General features: G+C 42.1%; 1 protein-coding gene across 4 annotated transcripts in view; it reads left to right on the plus strand.

The window, feature by feature from the left end:
- The window catches only part of LOC107150034 (contactin-4), an 874282-nt gene that overhangs the window by 123471 nt on the left and 731098 nt on the right, over window positions 1-19713 (plus strand). For all 4 annotated transcript variants that reach the window (XM_048787029.1, XM_048787028.1, XM_048787027.1 and 1 more), the window contains one exon: window positions 18717-18809. The gene's annotated coding sequence lies outside the window, so the exon portion shown is untranslated. The remainder of the gene's footprint in view (window positions 1-18716; window positions 18810-19713) is intronic.

The raw sequence follows: 19713 nt of genomic DNA on the forward strand, positions 1-19713 counted from the left end.
ACAGGCACAATCCAGAACACAGCCAAAGGACAGCAGTGGGTTAGTTAGAAGCATGTGCTGAAAACCTAGGGGAACCCTTATTTTTTGGTGCTCTCTCTCTCTGTCTCTTCCTTTCCTAAGAGGTGGAATCATTCTGACCCAAATCCCTGGGCTGGGGTCCCAGGTGTCACTATGTCACGGTTGTCTCTTTCTCTGATCCAAGTGATCGCATCATGAAGAGGTCTTTGCCCCACCCCAACACAGCCTGGAGAGGGACCAGCTGCTGTCTAGCAAGGTGGGGGTGCCTGACAGGGTGACTCGAGATCACCCACCAAGAGGTGCCTGCAGGGACATGGGAAAGAGTCCCCAGGCTGGTGACTGTCCCTGTTGGGGACATTCCCTCTGTTGGCTGAAACTTTTCTTCCTGTCTCTTGGGAGCTATGCCAGGGTATTGGGAAGCTGTGGGAACCCATGGTCCGACCTCCTGTGCAGGTTTGAGTGGGGTTATTGGTTATTAGCAAAGCAGGGTCCTGACTAATGAGGACACAATCAAGGACGGGGTTGTATCTCTCCTCTTTCTGCTCCATTATCCACGCCTATCACCTCTTATTTTCTCTCTCTTCCTCTTCCCTCTCCTCCTGGTTCTTTCCTCTGTCTCTCTCCTCTCCCCAATGCAGGGGGTCATCCCGGTGGGTGCCTCGCCATCTGAGACTTCTTGGCTGCTTTCCATACAGTAGGTACCCCACTAGATCCTAAGGGAGAAAACCCGAGTAACAGACAGAGTCTATTCTCCTTAGGATCCGCTTTCCTCTCTGCTTATAGAAAGGTAATGTTCCGCACAGAGAGGCAGAGTGCTGTCCAAAGTAGAAAAAAAAATTGTAATAAAGAAATTCCTTAAAACCTACTTATTACAGTGACGCAGCCACATCAGTGATGCAGCTTGACTCACAATAGCTAAACTATGGAAACAACCTAGGTGTCCTTCAACAGGTGAATGGATAAAGAAAACGTGACACATATACACAATGGAATATTACTCAGCCTTAAAGAAGAACGAAATGATGGTCTTTGCCAGCAAATGGATGGAGCTGGAGACTATCATGCTAAGGGAAATAAGCCAATCCCCTAAAATGAAAGGCTGAATGTTTTCTCTGATATGCAGATGCTAATTCACAATAGGGGGGGTGGCTTGGGGGAGGGGGACTAGGGAAGAATAGAGTTACTTTAGGCAGAGGGGAGTAAGGGAGGGGAGGGGGCATGGGTTAGGATGATCTTACAATGCCTCGGACATCATCCCCCTATGTACGTATATGAGTATCCTGCGGGTGGGATTCCACATCATGTACCACCCGAAGACTGAGAAGTTATCCTCCATCTGTGTATGATGGATCAAAGTGCATTCTCCTGCCATGCATAACTAATTAGAATAAGTTAGAAACATACAGGTCACACTTTAGTTTTATGGAAAAGACTCAAAGATAAACAGGAAAGAGTCCGTAGGAATGCAAACCTAAAGCAGACATTGTAAGTCCTCCAATAAGTCCACAGCAGAGGACAAGGTCAGAATACACAGGCACCCACCAAGAGAAAAATCTCAGTTTTCATAGATAAGACCATTATCCTCCTGGAGTCGTCCATTTCATGTTCCTGCGCTGTACAGAGTGCATCCATCCATCCGTGGATGGCTCCATAGGACCTGGGTGACGCCACCCTTTCTTCTGCAGTAAGCATCATGAGAGGCGAAATTGGAAGGAGACAGGTCAGACAGCGCCCCCCAGAAACCACCTGCCACAGCAGGAGAGGCTTCCGCAAGGTCAGTGTGATGTCACGAGCCACCGGGATCCCCGCAGTGGATGCACTTCCTTAGATACAGGATCACCTGCAGGCACTCAGCCCAGAGCTACTTGGACAGCCATTCCCAAGCCCAGGATCCATCAGGAGACACGGGGTGGACATTCTGACTACTCGAACCTGGGCCATTTCTACTTGAAATTCTTTAGCTGAATTGCTTTCCTTGGGCCCACAGGATGGTTGTCTTGATGGCCCCACATCTCAGATCTTTGTGAGTCTGTGCAGGTGTATTTCTGCATTTAGCAAATACTGTTCTCCCCCCCATGAATGTGGTATTCTCCTCCACATGGTGGACTCATTGTTTTATTTTAATATGTACTTTTTAAAAAAAATACATTTGTCTTTGAAGCCTTCCTATCCAAGGCAATTCTTACTTAATTTTTAACAGTTTCTCTTTTTCACATCAGCATCCAGGGTTATGGGTTATTGCTCTATTTTCCACTCTCAAATGAGACCAGAAGTTTTCTAAGGGGAGGATCTTTTGTATCCATTTTTGTATAACCAATTCCAGTCCCATTCATGGTGCATATTGAAGGATGAATGCTTGTTCATAATGAATGAATGATCAAAATGAGCTGGGTGTTACACTTGGTATAGTTCAATATGGACAAGTTAAAAAAAAAGGTGCCTTTTCCAAATAAGGGAAAAATGAAAGTTCTTAAATTTCTACCTGAATTCTTCTTAAACTGTTAGAATGTTAGGTGTAGAGAAATGCATTAGTCTGCTTTGTATTACTATAACAAAATGCTCAAGGAAATTACCTTACCAAGAGAAAAGATTCATTTAGTTTATAACTCTGGGAGTTCCAGTCCAAGATCAGACAGCCTCCTGTTTGATTGAGTCACCATGGTTGCAGATGTCCCTCGTGATTCAAGTTGATGTGCTGATTTCAAAGGCTCAGTGCAAAAAAAAAAAAAAAAAAAAGAACATCAACTGTGCTACTAAGATTTTGTACTGTTTCTCTGTTTAAATGATATTTTCAGCATATTGGATTAAATACAACTTATTATTAAACTTGATTTCATTCCTTTGACTTTACTTTTTCAATGTTTCTACTGGAATATTTTACAATACGTATGTGTCCTTGTGTCCTGTGTATTTATATTGGATGATGTTGATATATTTATTTTTATTAGTGCTGGGGATTGAACCCAGGGCTACTTAACCACTGAACTACATCCCAGCCCTTTTTTAAAAAACTTTATTCTTTTGAGACAGGGTCTCACTAAGTTGCTCAGGGACTAAGTTGCTGAGGCTGGCCTTGAATTTGTGATCCTCCCATCTCGACCTCCCAACTTGCTGGGCTTACAGGTGTGCACCACCACCTGGGAACTGGATGATGTAGATTTTAAAAAGAATCATCAAGAGACTAAAGGAATTAAATGAGAAGAGAGGCTAAGGAAATTGTATCAGACACTTCAGGACGGTGGCCGAAATGGAGAAACGGATAAACAGGGTCAGCTATGACATCGTGCAGAGATTGTTCAGGGCTTGTGCACTAATCCTGAAAGTGCCATCAGACACCTCTGAACATAATTTTAGGGCCAGTCAATGAAAATGAATGCCTACCTGTCATAAAATAAACTTAAGGGATTTGTGATGTTTCAAGTTTAAAGTAGGGGGAAGGTCTAACTGACCCCCTATAATTTATTAAGAAGCCTACTGAAGTCCGATATATTAATAAATTCTAAATAATACGTATCGATTACTTATTTATAAGGTATGTTTTCTCAGTAAGTACCCTGAGAAATCTTGGAGCTAAAAATGCCTGCGACTTCTTCCAACAGAAAGAACTTCCATGTTGGGAGAACAGAATCCGGTCCTCCCACATCTTTTGATAACCACCAGTCTTACGTGGGGCATCTTTACGAAAATACTCACCTCACTCATGGGAAATAAACTCATAACAGTTTGTCAGGGTGGAAACTGAGTCTAGGAGGACCCTGGATTTATTGGATGTATTTTAACGCACACGTTCTGAGAAGCTTCTTGGCTGGCAATATTCAGGTGAATGAGTCAGGTAGGTTGCAGGACATCACAGCCCAAAGGTTCCCAGGTGAGGATTCTTGTATTTTTAGGAAAAAAAGGCAATAACAGGGCATCCACAGACTCTTGAGTGTGATTCTCTTGCTCCGATTCATTTCCTGGCTGCACATGTGCCTTTGAAATGGTTGTGGCTCTACTAACGCCAAATATCGGGAACATGGAGTGGTAGAAATGTACCAGATCCAAGATTTTAGAACTCATACCATTTTTACTTACAACAATGAAAAAAAAAATTGGTGCACACACTTTTTCTCCTGAGATAAGAAGCACCTAAATAAATTGATCCTGATATTTTATATTGTTCGTTGAATCTCACTGAGACCATATCATGCAAAATAATACACCTTTCTATTACCTGTAACTAGGTTTCCTATTATTGATCATACACTAGCTGTGCTGAAGTTCTCATAATGTTTGGCTGATTGATTGATTTTAATTAGGAATATATGACAGCAGAATGCATTTTGATTCATTGTACACAATTGCAGCACAACTTTTCATTTCTCTGGTTGTACACAATGTAGCGTCGCACTGTATGTACAGTTATACATGTACCTAGGGTAACAATGTCCATCTCATTCCACCATCTTTTCTGCCCCCATGCACCCTCACCTCCCCTCCCTTCCCTTTGCCCAGTCAAAGTTCCTACATTTTTCTCATGCTTCTCCACTCCCTGTTATGGATCAGCATCCACTTATCAGAGAAAATATTTGGCCTTTGGTTTTTTGGGATTGGCTTACTTCACTTAGCACGATATTCTCCAGCTCCATCCATTTACCTGCAAATGCCATAATTTTATTCTTCTTTAATGCTGAGTAATATTCCACTGTGTATAGATGCCACAGTTTCTTTATCTATTTATCTGTTGAAGGACACCTAGGTTGGTTCCATGGTCTAGCTATTGTGAATAGAGCTACTATAAACATTGATGTGGCTGCGTCCCTATAGTATGCTGATTGTAAGTTCTTTGGGTATAAACCAAGCAGTGGGATAGCTGGGTCAGATGGTGAGTCCATTCCAAGTGTTCTCAGGAATCTCCATACTATTTTCCAGAGGGATTGCATCAATTTGCAGTCCCCCCAAGTTTTTGCCATGCACACATCAGATAGAGCACTAATCTCCAGGACATACAAAGAACTCAAAAAACTTAACACCAAAAAAATCAAACAGTCAATGGGCTAAGGAGCTGAACAGACACTTCTCACAAAGGAGATATACATCCGATCAATAAATATATGGAAAAAAACGTTCAACATCTCTAGTAATTAGAGAAATGCAAATCAAAACTACTCTTCAGATTTCACAGTCTATCTCACAATTTTTATGCATCAGAACTTGAAATCCAGTAGCAAGTCAGCAGTCTGTTAGGGATCTATGTAACAGCATGGATCTCTTTAGATGGATCCTGTGATTCACTTGTGCGTCTTGGACATTCTCAGCCTGAAACCACCTTCCCGCCCCCAGCTGTTTGACATTCCGTGGCTGAGATATAGTACAGAGCACATCATCATGCAATCATTTACTTATTCATTCCACAAATCGTCATCAAGGCAGTGAGCAAGTCATTGAAGGAATAATAATGAGAAGATTGATAATACCCCTTTATCCTGAAAGGCAACATGGAATAGGAAGGAATTATTATTATTATTTTTTGGCCAACATATTTTTAAAAATTTCTTTTGAATACTAACACTGCGGTTTGGCATTTTCTCGAAGTAGCCTCCACTGATGGTTGTTTTGATGCTATTCTGTTGCCGAGTGGAGAAGAGCAGAAGGCACACCTTGGACTTGGGCTACGTATGGGTTTGAAGGTGCAGCATCATTAGTCCGTGTAATGTCTGTCAAATGTAGCATCCATCAATTCACCACAGATATTTGCGGCAGGGTAGCTTGCATAGAGGATGCGAGGAAATAAAAAGATAAGCTACTTATTATAATTGCCCACCGAGGGATTTTTTTTTTTTAACCATCCAAAGGAGAAAGAGGATAATAGATCCAGACACATGATTCTATTGGAAGGTAGAATACAAATCCACTTGGTGGAAAGGGGAAGTCTCTGGGAGACCCAGGGAAAGCTCTAGGGAAGGGGTGGACCTTGCATTTGCTGGCCGAGGTTGGGTGGACATTGAAGAGTGGCTGGGATGTGGACATAGAGGTGGGGTGGATGTTCAATGATAATCAAATAAGCAGCGTGCATGTTAACCTGGAGCCCAAGTCCTGCAGGATGGACGTCAACGGCCAGTGGAAGTCGCTTGAACTCAAGCACAGAACGTGGAATCCAAGTGACTGCCCTGTTCAGACACCTGTCCATCACGCTCTGCTGTCCACTGGGGCAAGTGTCTCTTCTTGCTCTGATGCCTGTCTGCCTGGCCATCTCTGTCCCTTCGACATTGATGCTAATGGGCAGACTGAGGTGGTCATTGAGCTATGCCGTCTTCAGCATCCCTGATTGAGTGTTGACTGTTCCAAAGAAAAAAACCAAGTCCCTATGAAATCATCAAATGCACGTTAATGAAGTCAGCCGAGAGAGCTGGTTTCTGCATTCGGGCGCATCCGCCTCTCTGCGCTGGGTTGGTGCGTCAGGAGGGATTACTGTGCTTCTCTAAGAAGGTTACGCTGTCATCCGGCCGAATGTGGACATAAAAGAATGCTGCCCAGCACCTGCTTTTGGTGACTGATGATGACGATGATGGATAACGATAGGTAGGAAATTCACTTTGCAGGGGAAATAGCTCCTTTTCTACTGGGGCAGAGTCGTGGTCCAGATTTGGGGATTTCTTTCTTGTGGTTTTAGGTATCTCTTTCAATTAAAAAGAAAATTGCTAAGGACTGCGTTCTCGGATCGAACGGCTCTGACAGGGAACCTTGGGGCAGATGTGGCCAGTCGCTCTGTACCTGGGCTGGGTCTGTGGCCGTTATCCCAAGCTTTGCCGGGTCCTCTCATCATAAGTGCAACAGAAACAACCCAGGTCCAGTCCACACGGGGTCAGAACGTGTGGGATTAGGAGATACGGCCATAGCAGTGCCTTGTTAAAGCCTTCCAAGAATGTTCTTATGGATTATAATGCAATCTTCCCTGTGAGTCCCTCAGCCCTTGAGCGCTTATTCTCCCTTCTAGGAATGTTCTTTACCCCAGAGACAGGTGTGGTTTGTATCCTTAGCGGCCATGGGTCTCTGCTCAGATGCCACCCCAACAGAAAAGTCTTTTTTTTTTTTCCTTTTAAGGTGCTGGGTATGGAACCCAGTGGCACTTAACCCCTGAGCCACATCCCCAGCCTTTTTATTTTTTAGAATAGTGTCTTGCTGAGTTGCTCAGGGCCTCGCTAAGTGGCTGAGGCTTCCGTCAGACTTGTGATCCTCCTGCCTCAGCCTCCCGAGCTGCTGGGATTATGTACATACACCACTGTGCTTGACTGAGACCTCCCTCTCTCTCCCTCCCTCTCTCTCTCTCTCTCTTTCTTCTAATTAGTTGTACACGACTTTAGGATGCATTCTGACACAACCTACATAAATGGAGCATAATTTCTCATTCTTCTGGTTGTACGTGACGTAGAATCCCACCAGAGGGTAATAATGTCCAGTTCATTCTCCTATCCTTCCTGACCCCATGCCTCCTCCCCTCCCTGCACTCCCCTCTGCCTAACTAATCCAAAGTACCTCTGTTGTTCCCTACCTCCTTCACCCTGTGCTTATTGTGAATTATTATTGAAAAATCAGAGAAAACACTCAATATTTGTTTTGTTTGGGGGGGGGATTAGCTTATTTAGCTTAGCATGATGTTCTCCCATCTCCAACCACTCGCAAATGCGATGATTTCATTCTTCTTCGAGGCTGAATGATATTCCATTGTGTGTGTGTGTGTGTGTGTGTATACACATATCACATTTTCTTTATCTGTTTATCTGTTGAAGGGCATCTAGGTTGGTTCCACAGTTTATCTATTGTGAACTGAGCTGCTGTAAACATTGATGCGGCTGCATCACTATAGTGTGCTAAAGTCTAAGTCCTTTGGGTATAAACCGAGGAGTGGGATAGCTGGGTCCAATGGTGGTTCTAGTCCAAGTTTTCTCGGGAATCTCCATATTGTTTTCCAGAGGCATTGCACCAATTTGCAGTCCCACCAGCAATGTATGAGTGTACCTTTTCCCCCACATCCTCACCAACATTTATTTTGCTTATATTCTTGATAATTGCCATTCTGACTGGAGTGAGACGAAACCTTGGTTTTGATTTGCGTTTCTCTACTTGCTAGAGATGTTGGACATTTTTTCATGCATTTGTTGATCGACTGCATTTCCTCTTCGGTCCAGAGGCCTTTCTTTGTCGGCTGTTCTAGAGGAACCTCTACCTCCTCTGCTTCCTCCTTTCTGCCTGGTGTGTGTCAGTACCTGGCTTGTGGCTGCCTGTCTCCTCAAGCCAAGCTGTAAGTCCCTGAGAGCAGAGGGTGGCTTCTTCAGCAAACTGAGAACCTGTGCGACTTCCCGGCCCAGAGAAGATCTTGAATCTGTCATTGCTGAGTCATGAATTGTATGCATGGCCCTTTTATTTGTAAAGGGCTTAAATAAACTACTCAAGATGGGGAAAAGAACCTAGCCCACATTGGGTTCCAGAGTCGAATTCAAGCTTTTTTGATGGATTTACCCAAACTGTGCTGGTTTGTGTAGCTGCAAGCAAGTCAGACAACCAATAGCCCAGAAAAAGAAATGGAATATTGTGCTCTCACTCTGAAACGGACTCTTTTTTATACCTCATCACATCCTATAATAAAAGAATTGCTTTTGCTTCTGCCAAGTCACTGGTGACTGCCACCCTATACCAGGGCGTTGGGTGGACGCATGCAGACGCTGATCCGAAAAAGCCATTTGCAGAAAAAAGAAAGGAAATCCAAACCTAACCAACCCCCTCGGTGTCTTTAAAGGCCAATAACATTGGTATCCATTGGGTAAACACGATCCATCACCATTCTGCAGGTTTTCTATGGGCCGCTTCTTTAACAAATATATTTTTGGTCTGGGCCATTTATCATATCTGGAAGTCTAGAGGGTAAGCTTAGTACTCCTCTTAGGTTAGCATTGAAAATAGCCACTCAAGGGATTGTCAAGGGAAAAGCGTATCCCCTTGAGAACAGAAAACAGCATCTTATAGGTTATTTCCATCAGTATTGGCTCGTAGTGTGGAAACTCAGCTAAACTTCAGGAGGAGCGTGGGTCTCCATGGGAAATCAGGTTATGAATGGGAAGAGCTCTGGTGCAGACGGTGAAGGCATACCCTTGAACCCTCAAGGGCATATAGGGTGTGTGTGTGTTTGGTACTGGGGAGTGAACCCGGGGGCACTTAACCACCGAACCACATCCTCAGCCATTTCTGTCTTTTCTTTAGAGACAGGGTCTCACTGAGTTGCTTACCAACTTGCTAAGTTGCTGCGGCTGGCTTTGAACTTGAGATCCCCCTGCCTCAGCCTCCCGAGCTGCTGGGATTACAAGCGTGCACCACCGTGCCCAGCACAGAGAGTGTCCTTTAATGGGACCGAATCTGCTGCTCAATGCAGGACTCTGATGTGTTCTCTGAAAAACACTGCCTGACAAAATAGCAGAGATCCTTAAAGACCAAGATACAGGGAGCTGCTGCCACTAGAGTTAGTTATGGGACTGATGAGCTGTTTTGCAAAGGGAGGAACCATGGGAAAGCATACATCTGAGAGAGTGTCTGCTCCCGTATCCCATGGGAACTCCACCTCGGGGGTCCAGTGGAGTCCAAGAAGTTGAAACGACTTGGGGACCTCTGAGATCAGTGGATATACCAAAGCACCAATTGCATATAGAAAGCATATTTTTTTAAAATATTTTTTCCAGGTTAGTTAGTGCTTATGATAGACAGCAGATGGGTAAAGAAAAGAAACTCAGAGGGTGTTTGGTCATAGAGCAGCAGGTTGGGCTTGGGAAAAGCATGGAGCTTACAGAATCCAGTGCACACATCCGTTAAGGTTTGTAAGAAACAGTGGTGGAGACATGGTGTAGACTGAATGGCGGTTGAAAATGGGGGTCTTGGAAAAGCGGGTAAAAAAAAGATCCGTTGAGCTAAAAACAAAGCAGCTGAACAGAACTCGCAGAGCCTGAAGCTTATTAATCAGAGCCAGGAGACTTTGGTCCCAATAGATTGTGGCTCTAGTTTCCCGCCCTGGGTACCATGGTGTGTCCTCGCTGAGGCCATTGTCTTTGGAAGAACTGAGGGACGTTCTTTTCTTATCCCTCACATAATGACTGTTCTGACAGAGCCCCACTTTTAGATTCTCTTCGAGATCCCTGCAGAGGGATTTTGAATAATTTTCAATTCCTGCTTTCGCTGGGATGTGTGCCAGAAATGGATTTAAAGCAGTGAATGGATTTTAAAATAAGCCAGCTCTTAGTATTTCCTAATCCCTCTCCAGTGTTTTCTGCCCCACCCCCCAAAAAAATACTGTTTTTCAACATGGGCTTTGGGGTCTCTGGGAGAACAGGTTGTCTCACGTGATCAAAAAATGTATTATGTAACCGGCGCTGAGAATTTTCACTTTGCTGCTGTGTAAAAACCAGGTTCACGTCCTGTGGTCCCTTGAAAATATAAGGGTTTGATTTCAGGAAACGGTGTTAGATGTGACCGTCCCTGCAATTAAAAGATCAGGGAGGCACCAAATGGGTGCTGTCCCTTACATACATAGCTCATGAGTAGCAAAATGAGAGGATGGTCCAGATTTCCGGAATCATGGCATCGTAGAGCAGAATACCTTGTTCAGAAATGTGGGCTCCGTAGTTAAACAAAATCTGGTTAGCATTTCAGCCATCATCCATATTGTTAAGTCACTTACCCTATAAGCCTATACTCCTTGATCTGCGAAATGGGATTAATCATAGCTTTTACTGTATCCAGTCATTTGGCAGATTAAAATCCAAATAAATCCCAAAGTCTTAGAAAATAGTCCATACATTACAATAAGCCTGCATGAGTGTCCCGTTGCTGCATAAAACATTACCACAGATGCCCTGACTTTAAATAACACGCGTTTTTTGATCTTGCAAGCTGCGCTGGTCCTCTTCTGGGTCTCACAGTGAGGAGCATCGTGAGGTGACTTTGTCCGTCCCTGGTGACCTGCTGCCCAGGTTGGGGACAGGGCTGGTGTTGTCCTTGCCTGCTGAGCTGTCAGCAGGAACTGTGTTCAAGCCCCCTAGAGCCTGCCCTCAGATTGAGGCCACCTGGGATCCTTTCCAGAGGACCCTTTTAACATGGAGAGAGATCTCTTCTCAGCAGACATTATACTCACATTTCAAATCTGTCCCCTGGAGACAGGTGGCCGTTCCCTTTTAAGAGCTCACCTGATTACATCAGGGTGATCTCCCTTTTTAGTAACTCAGGGCCACCTGCAGTGGGCCCTCAATTTATCCACTTTGTCATGAAACTAGGGCTGTTCATAGCCATTCCTCCCCCAACTCGTGGCAGGGTGCTACACCAGGGCTGTCCACCGGGGGCGCTGTCAGAATTCCCCTTTCCACAAGACACTGGTGGTATTTTCACCATGAATTATTGTTCTTATCATTATTATATATTTCTGAGGTTATTATGGTTTAAAGCTCACATTTAAAGGTCATTCTAGGCTAATGGTGCAGAATAAAGGTAACCAAACCTTTTTGGAACATGGCTCCTGAAGGAATCCACATGGTGTGACACTATTTGCGGGTTGATTGGACTTTGGACTGCATTACTCATACCTGAAACATTCTAATGGTTATTCCCCAAAGAATAGGAGGATGATAATGCAGATCATAACCTCGCCAGGTCCCAAATGATAAAATAAAAGTTCATGGGAACACAGAACATAATATTTGATCGTTAATGTGATACCTTGTTATCTACCATAGACACTCTCCCTGGTTTTAACTCCTGTTCTCAGTGAAGGAAGAAAGAGAAAGATTGTTTTAAAGGGATGATTAGTGAGGACACCTACAAATTTTACACTTCGGTTTAGAGTAAGAAAAAATTCTGCTTATCGTATCCATTGCATTGTCACCTGTTTGCAGTGTCACTATCTAAATATTTCCAAAATTCCAAGTAAGAACATCCTGCTTCTTAATGTAGAAAAAGAAACTTCTGGAAAACTGACCTCCCCACACCCCTGACCACACATGGGTTTTTAAGATGCATTTTCTGTCCTTAAAACTCTGTGTTAATTTCCTACGACCCCTTGAATGTGCCACGAGCCATTTGCAATAGAATCAATTAACATTTGGGAAGTTGAGCCTGGCCACCTAGGATATTAAATATTTGCTACAGGAATGCTAATAAAAATCCACTGACATGATATTCCCAAAGTATTATTAAATAATAATAGCAGTGTTAAAGGGTAGCAAATAAATGAGTATCTACTTAGAGCTGTTTTTCTCAGTTCTTGTGATTTTTGTGTATCTATTTTGGATTTGAACGTTCTCATTTGCTTTGGAGATCAGACTTTGGAAATAGGGCTTTCAAAAGCTGCTGCGTCACTGACAGTCCATTTGGAAAGATGTCTTTGCGTAATCAAAGTCATCGAGGGGACTTGCATAAGAAAATGAAAGGTATAAATTATCTTTTCTTCATTGCTATTTCTTGGGTAGCTGGAAAAAATGAAGTATTGTTACTTAGTTGGCCCTATTTATAAAATATTATGCAATTTTTCTATTGCATGGCATATTGGCAAAAAATATAAAGCGTTGTTCTATTTTTATTTTACTTTTATTAAAAAAATTTTCTATGGTGCTGAGGATGGAATCCAGGCCTTACATAATATTGGGCAAGTGCTTTTACCTCTGAGCTTGTCCTATTTAGAAAAGTTGATTAATACTACCTTTTTAAAAAAAATCACAATATATTAAATAGGCAGCTTCCATATTTTTCTGTACTTTATAACAGCATGGATTTCATTAAAAAAATTACTAGTGTCGTTTTGATGAAGCAATGTTGTGAAGCATTAACTATTTCACAAAGGAAGGCTCTTCCTATTTCCATCACTGATCTAGTTGATATATTTGTTTTCCAACCACTTTATTTGACATCATAAAAGAAAGTGTTAGAAAAGTGAGTTCTTCCACCTCAGGTTTATTAATTTGATTTGCTTTACTTTGTTTTGGCTCAAATTAATTGAAATCCGTGGCAAGATACACATCAGTACAGCCTGTGATAATTTCTACTGATACATATTCTACACTTACATTTATAGGAATCAGAATATTGCTTGGCAAAGACTAGGTTGTTGGAATCAGCTTTGTCATTGCTGTGGCCAAAAGACCTGACAAGAACGATTTTAAGAAGGAAGTTTATGTGGGGCTCATGGTTTCAGAGGTCCCCATGGGTGTACCTCCTCTGTCCACAGCCTACCTGTCTACATTTACAGTGACCAAACAGTGGATTAATCCACTGATTCGGTTAAGAACCCAATCATTTCGCCTCTGAACCTCCTTAGATTGTCTCATGTATGAGCTTTTGGGGACACCTCCTATCTAAACCACAGCATAGGTAATAGATAGACCTCAACTAAACGAGGCAGCTGTAGTTATTAAAAAACAATAGTCTCTAACGTAAATGTTGAAATTACATTTCCTCCAATATAGTCGAATGGCCAAAAAAACTTGCACTCAATAAAGTTTTTGATTGATTGGAACAATGTCCTAAATCCCGTGGGAAATGCACCAGACTGCATTGCTAAATGGATCTTCAGCAAAACATTGAAGTTTGAAAATCACCTTTGTTGTGTGGTTAGTTGGGTGTCTCTTTGGTGATCTTCCTATTGCTTCATTTATTCATAACATTTTTTTTTTTGGTATTTGCTAAGCATGTTTCTCCCCATTCTCTGAACGTACACATCCATTTAAAAACCAACCTTCTCCTTTCCTTGCTTTTCCGCCGACGGTATTCTATTCATGTGAACAATCTTGTAATGTTCGGTGCATAGACCCTTACTTTGATTTTACTGCTTGGGCTTCTGCAATGAAATCTGTCCTCCTTTTCTGGGTCAGACTGTAGATTTCATAAAGCTCATGATCATGGGTGATGACCTAGTGTTTTGGCCTGCAAAGCATCATAGAACCTCGGAAGTCATCCATGCTGTTGTCGAAAAACTTGAGAAAAGCCAGACTTGAAAGAGAGTTGATTCCTTCTTTGCATCCCAGTGTGTTTTCTTACAGCCTCCGACTTCTTAGGCCAGTTAAAATTGATGTTTTAATTCATTGGATTCAGAGACTCTTATAGTCACAGAAAGAATAGCACATACCATGTACAAAGAACAATGAAGCCCCCGTGTTTAGTGGTGGCATAGATACTTTCAGCAATGTAAATAACCATTTTAAGTAATTTCAGACACATAGAAACTTCTTACTGTCTTTTTCCCAATTTAGTGGATCAAGGTAAATGATGTCCTAACCCCATAGTCTACTAAAGGCTGTGTAATTGATGAAACTTGGTCCATTTGTCAAAATTTTGGGACATGTTTCCTTTTCTTTTCTCCTTCCTTCCTTCTTTATCTCTTCTTCCTCCTCCTCCTCTTCCTCCTCCTCCTGCTTCTTCTTCTTTTTAAATTTTTGATACTAGGAATTGAACCCAGGGGTACTTAGCCATTGAGCCACATCCCAGGCTCTTTTCTGTTTTACACAGAGACAGCATCTTGCTAAGTTGCTTAGGGCCTCGCCAAGTTGCTGAGGCTGGCTTTGAACTTGCAATCCTCCTGCCTCAGCCTCCACGGCTGCTGGGATGACAGGTGTGCACCACCACACCCATTGTATTTCCCATTTTTTACCCTTCTATTTTTCTCACCACTAGAATAAATAGTGACTTTGTTTCCAGTGAAAATAGCCTTATGTTTCCTTTTAAAAATTTTATTTTTGATGGGGGGATGATGACATGGGATTTAGAGAGCTGAGAACAGAGATTTTTTTTTTTTTAATGTATATTGATTCAGTCAACAAAGCAAAACAACAAATATTATGCTACATGATTTATACCATCATTTTGGAATTTCCTTTATCCTTTGATACAGTCACTGCTGAAGAGCTCAGCTTCACTAATCTTTACTTAATTAAAGTATTTCCTCAAAGCAGAATACAACTTTCCTATTACTGGTCTCCTCCTTAATGGTAATCAGCTTGAGCCTATATATATATATATCTTACGAGTTCAACAATTTTAGTTATTTCTGCATAGTGATACACACACACACACACATCTTTATTTTCCAATATTTTCTTAAGAAGCTTCATTGAATATTACTGTTTTGGCAAGATTGCAATAAGTCACTGAGTCGATCTTCAAGCAGGAGATTGAACTGTCTTTATCTTCCAGCTGAGGAGTCAAGGGGCAGACTTCAAGTCTACAGCATTTACTCCGCTAAGGGTTAGACCACACCTTTATAGTCCCAAACCACCCACATTCATCAGCAGTGGCTGTTGCTATGATTCAAACCCATAAACAAACATCACAAGATCTAAAAATCATAAGCAGAAGGGGGAGTGGGTCAAATGACCCTAATTGAGTCAAAGAAGAAGCATTTCTTCCAGGATATGGAGTCTCAGGGCAACATGGAGTCTGTTTGGCCATTGCCCATAAAGCCTAACCCTTAACAGGTCCAGAGGTTGTCTTCTTCCTATTTTTTTCTGTCTATCAGCATTCAGAAGTTCATTTCACAGTAAATGAGTAGAGGAGGAAGGCTAAGCTAGGTATTGGACAAAGTCTTATTTTGGAGTGAAATACTTCTGAGCGAACCAACGGAAGAGACTTTTCCTACTTTATTAATCATTGACTTCCTTCCAGATGCACTTTATTGGGTCCTGTGTGCAAACCCACCGCCCATAAGAACTGGCTCTCAACTTCCCGGATCACAAGTCCCATGTTCAGTAATTCCATCCATGTAGCCTGTTTCTCACATCTTTTCCGGAAACTCTATAATCTTTTGCGTCTCCGATAACTTTGACCTGACATCTCACGTCTTCGCCGGCGTCTCTGACCTTTTTTCATGTTTTTATTTTTGATGATTTGTATTATTTATGTATCGATCCACCCATCTCCTGCATTGAAATGTGAGATTCATGACAGTGGAGACCTTTTGAATAGTGTGCACCCTGTTTTCTAGCAATTTGGGGCTACTGCTTCACAGCAGAGACATGATAAAGAACACATGCAGAGATCACCACAGGTATTTATTGTGCACCTCTGTTACTTGTTCTTTCCCATTTATTACTTCATTTATTTACTACAAGCTCATTATTACCCAACAGAGGAGGTGGAGATGGAGACCATCTTAATCATTCACTCAAAGGCATATTGTATTAGTGAGCTGTTTATTGAGTGATTATTTAAATTTCTAGCTTTTTGATTCCAGAAACTCTGCTTTTCTCTACATTTCTGCACCTGTTTCCCTCTTTTTCAGCCTCTTTATGGCATCTGACTATATTTGGGCTTTCACACATAACCTTATTTGTTTTCTGTTTGGTCTATCAGTGATTGCAAACCAGAAATCTACTGGCCACTTGTTAAGGGGCAAAGGAGAGGTCAGTGAGCATGGTTTCAAATGTTATCATGCAAATTTCAGCCATTGATTTTTTTTGTTTGTTGTGATTTATATGGAACTTTTCACATGAATTCTTCCTTGATTAGTCTCATATGACAGCTTGGGGAAATGAGGCTCAGAGTTAAAAAATGTGTGTGACCCATAATCCTTAGCTAGTGAGTGGCCCCGGTCCTAGGATTCACATTCTGATACTCCCTGCTCCTCCCCACCCATTGAAGATTTCTCCTTCTTCCTATTCCTTCTTTTAACACATTTTCATCCTCTGTTTCTGGCATTTTGATTAGTTATTGCTGTTATTCTTATGCTTTTTCATTTTCAAACTTTCCCCCGATTTCTACCGTGATTGAAATTTTATATCCTCTCACGAGCCACACATTGAAACCAGAAGCTACCCAACGGTTTCAGCCTATGGCACAGCAGAGAGAGCGCATCGGCCTTATTTTCCTGTCCACAAATGGGGAATAGCAGTTCACTTACTTTCTACTAATGTAAGATGAAACTAGGATTCCTCACCTTCACCACAAGGACGTTTTGGACGGGGAATTCTTTGTTGAAGCATTCAAGGAGGCTTAAGGGAGACCATGGCCCTCTATCTGGTAGCTTTTCCCTCCTGTGACAATCAAAAAAAAATATTTTCAGAGACTGCAAATGGCTGGCCTCCCCAGGGATGCGGACTGGCCCCTGGGTGAGAACTGTTGGATTAAATTAAGATAATGACTGTGTAAATGTGGATTCCAGGGCATTCTCCAAATCCAAGTTATTGTTAGAATGAGCTCGAAGAACAATAAAAATTCACTGCTGCGAATTCTTTGGCAAGCCACAGAAGGGGAACGGTGCATCCACATTAAGGACCAGCGTTGGCCGTCCACTGAAGGACCCATGAACGCTCAATCATGTGGATCCCCACTGGAAGTTTCTTGCTTCTGCATCACTCCAAGCAAGCATTTAATACAAAATTGCCTGTTAAATAGGACTTCCCATTTATAGATCTCAGCTTTATTTCTTTATGAAATATCCGGCAACATATTCGCCACCATCTGATGAATAATTAAAACCAAATTACACTTGTCAGAAAAAAAAATGAACACACCCCATTACAAGAGAAGGGGAAAAAAATAATATTTAATTTCGTTCCCAAATGGTTTATGGCACGCTGTCCTCATTTGTGATATTTGGTGCTCTGTAGTGACTTGACATCATTATTCATTTTGGAGCTTTTCTACTCTATTTGTTTTGTGGAAGTGAGATCAAAGAAGGTGCCCGTTCATTTTAAGGGAATACATTATTAGTTTATCTAATACTTACCGAGTTGAAAAAAAAGATCTAAAAAAAATCCCCCGTGAGATGTCCTCGCCTTAATTAAATGGATGTATTATTGCTCGAGCTGGTATTAAGTCGGCTGATACTCATAGGGACGATTTTTTTTAAATGACATGATGCATTATTTATGGGGTCGTCTTGGTGATGAGCTTTGGAAAAGAAAAATTGTTGCAGAGAAGGAGGTGGTACCCCTTCCAAGAACTTTTCACTATTTTATTAGAAGGCGACTTGCTACCTTGGTGATCTGGGGGTAGAAACTGGGCCTCTAACACCCTCTTCTGCAGGATTTCGGTTTGAAAGAAAAGAGCACACAGGACCAGCTTGGTTTTTCCTGTCATTGGACTATTGCCGGCTCATAGAGAAGCCAGTTGTTTAATTTTCAGGCAGGACTGTGTACCCACAGAGAGGCTGGAGCTTCTATTTGTACTCCATTTTATTATTGTCAGAACTGATCAAATAAATCTGCCCGAGTGTGCGTGGGTGGGATGCATGTGGAAAGTGATTTTATTTTATTTTATTTTTTTGGCCCAGTAAGTCCCCAAACACGTGGCTGTCTTCATTTTGTTTTTCCTCTTGCATCTCCAGTACCTTGTACAACTTGCCACACAGATCACATGGACTCCGCTTATTACCCAGGCTTTGCTCCAACTGTTCAAATACAAAATCAAAAAGAGTTTTTCTTTTTCTCATTCCTTGTGCTTCTCCTTTCACTTTTCATGTGAAATCCCAACTGTATTTTGAAACCCTTCCGAACGGCACTTTCAGTGGATGGAAAACCCACCCTATATAAAAATCATCTCAGAGATGAGATCCGAAATGATCCTTCTGTTTTCTGCCGGATATCCTGAAACGGATCTGTAATTTTTTTTTTCCAGAAAACTCTTTCTTTTCAATTTCGTCTGCATGATATAATTCAGAAAACTAAAAGCATTTTTTTTGTTTTTTTTTTTTCCAGATTCACTCTTTGCTGACGGGCGAAACATCAGCAGAACCCACTTGGATGTTTTTGCAACGTTATGTAAAAAGAATAAAAATCCTTCACGCCGAGGTAAGGGGAAGAGTCCGTGTAAGTTCTGATGGGAAAGGAGCGAAGGTTTGTTAACCTTGGGTCTATCTTATAAATTCTTCTGTTTCCTGCTCTTACATGCATAATGAGAACTTTATCCTTGTCTCTCTGTGCCCCGAGGAGGATTTTTGAGATGCACCGATGTGAGATACACGGTGATAGGAAATAGGTCTGCAGTCACCAAACCAAAGGTTACCAAGCTTCTCCTCATAACCATCCCATCAGACCCAAGAAGACTTTGAACAGCACTTTCTTGTGATACTGTATGAGGTGGGGGTTAGACGTGGCTGCCCAAGACAGAAGACTTCCATGAGATAAAAGGTTTTCAGTTAAGAAGTGAGGCAGGCAGGCCAGAGCTGGTGTGGGGTACCATCATCAGGGACGCAGGCTCAGTCACACATACCCTTTGCTCCATGATGGCAAATGGATTTTTGGTATCCTAGTCAGATTCCAAGCAGTAAAGCAGAAATAAGGTGCAGTTATACCCTTAGGGGCAAGTCCCTAATATTGGTCATACCATCACCCTGATTAATCCTCCGTATCTGAGCTTAGTCACATGGTCACCTGGGGCTGCAGACTAGAAGATAAAGTCCTTATTCTTGCGGTCATGTGACCAACTAAAATTTTTGTCCTATGGAAGAAGAATTAGCAGCATTTCCCCCATTAATATATCCTGCATTAAAAGAAAAAAAGAAACTTTGCTGAGGAGGTTGTCAACTGCATAATTTTGCAGAAACTCATTAAAAAATGTGGTTTCTGCCCAATGCAGTGACACGGGCCTGTTATACTCACAGTTCAGGAGGCTGAGGCAGGAGGATCACGAGTTCAAAGCCAGCCTCAGCAATGGTGAGGCCCTAAGCAACTCAGTGAGACCCTGTCTCTAAAT

Source organism: Marmota marmota, unplaced genomic scaffold, assembly GCF_001458135.2.
Source record: "Marmota marmota marmota unplaced genomic scaffold, marMar, whole genome shotgun sequence".
In the NCBI taxonomy this organism is placed as follows: Eukaryota; Metazoa; Chordata; class Mammalia; order Rodentia; family Sciuridae; genus Marmota; species Marmota marmota.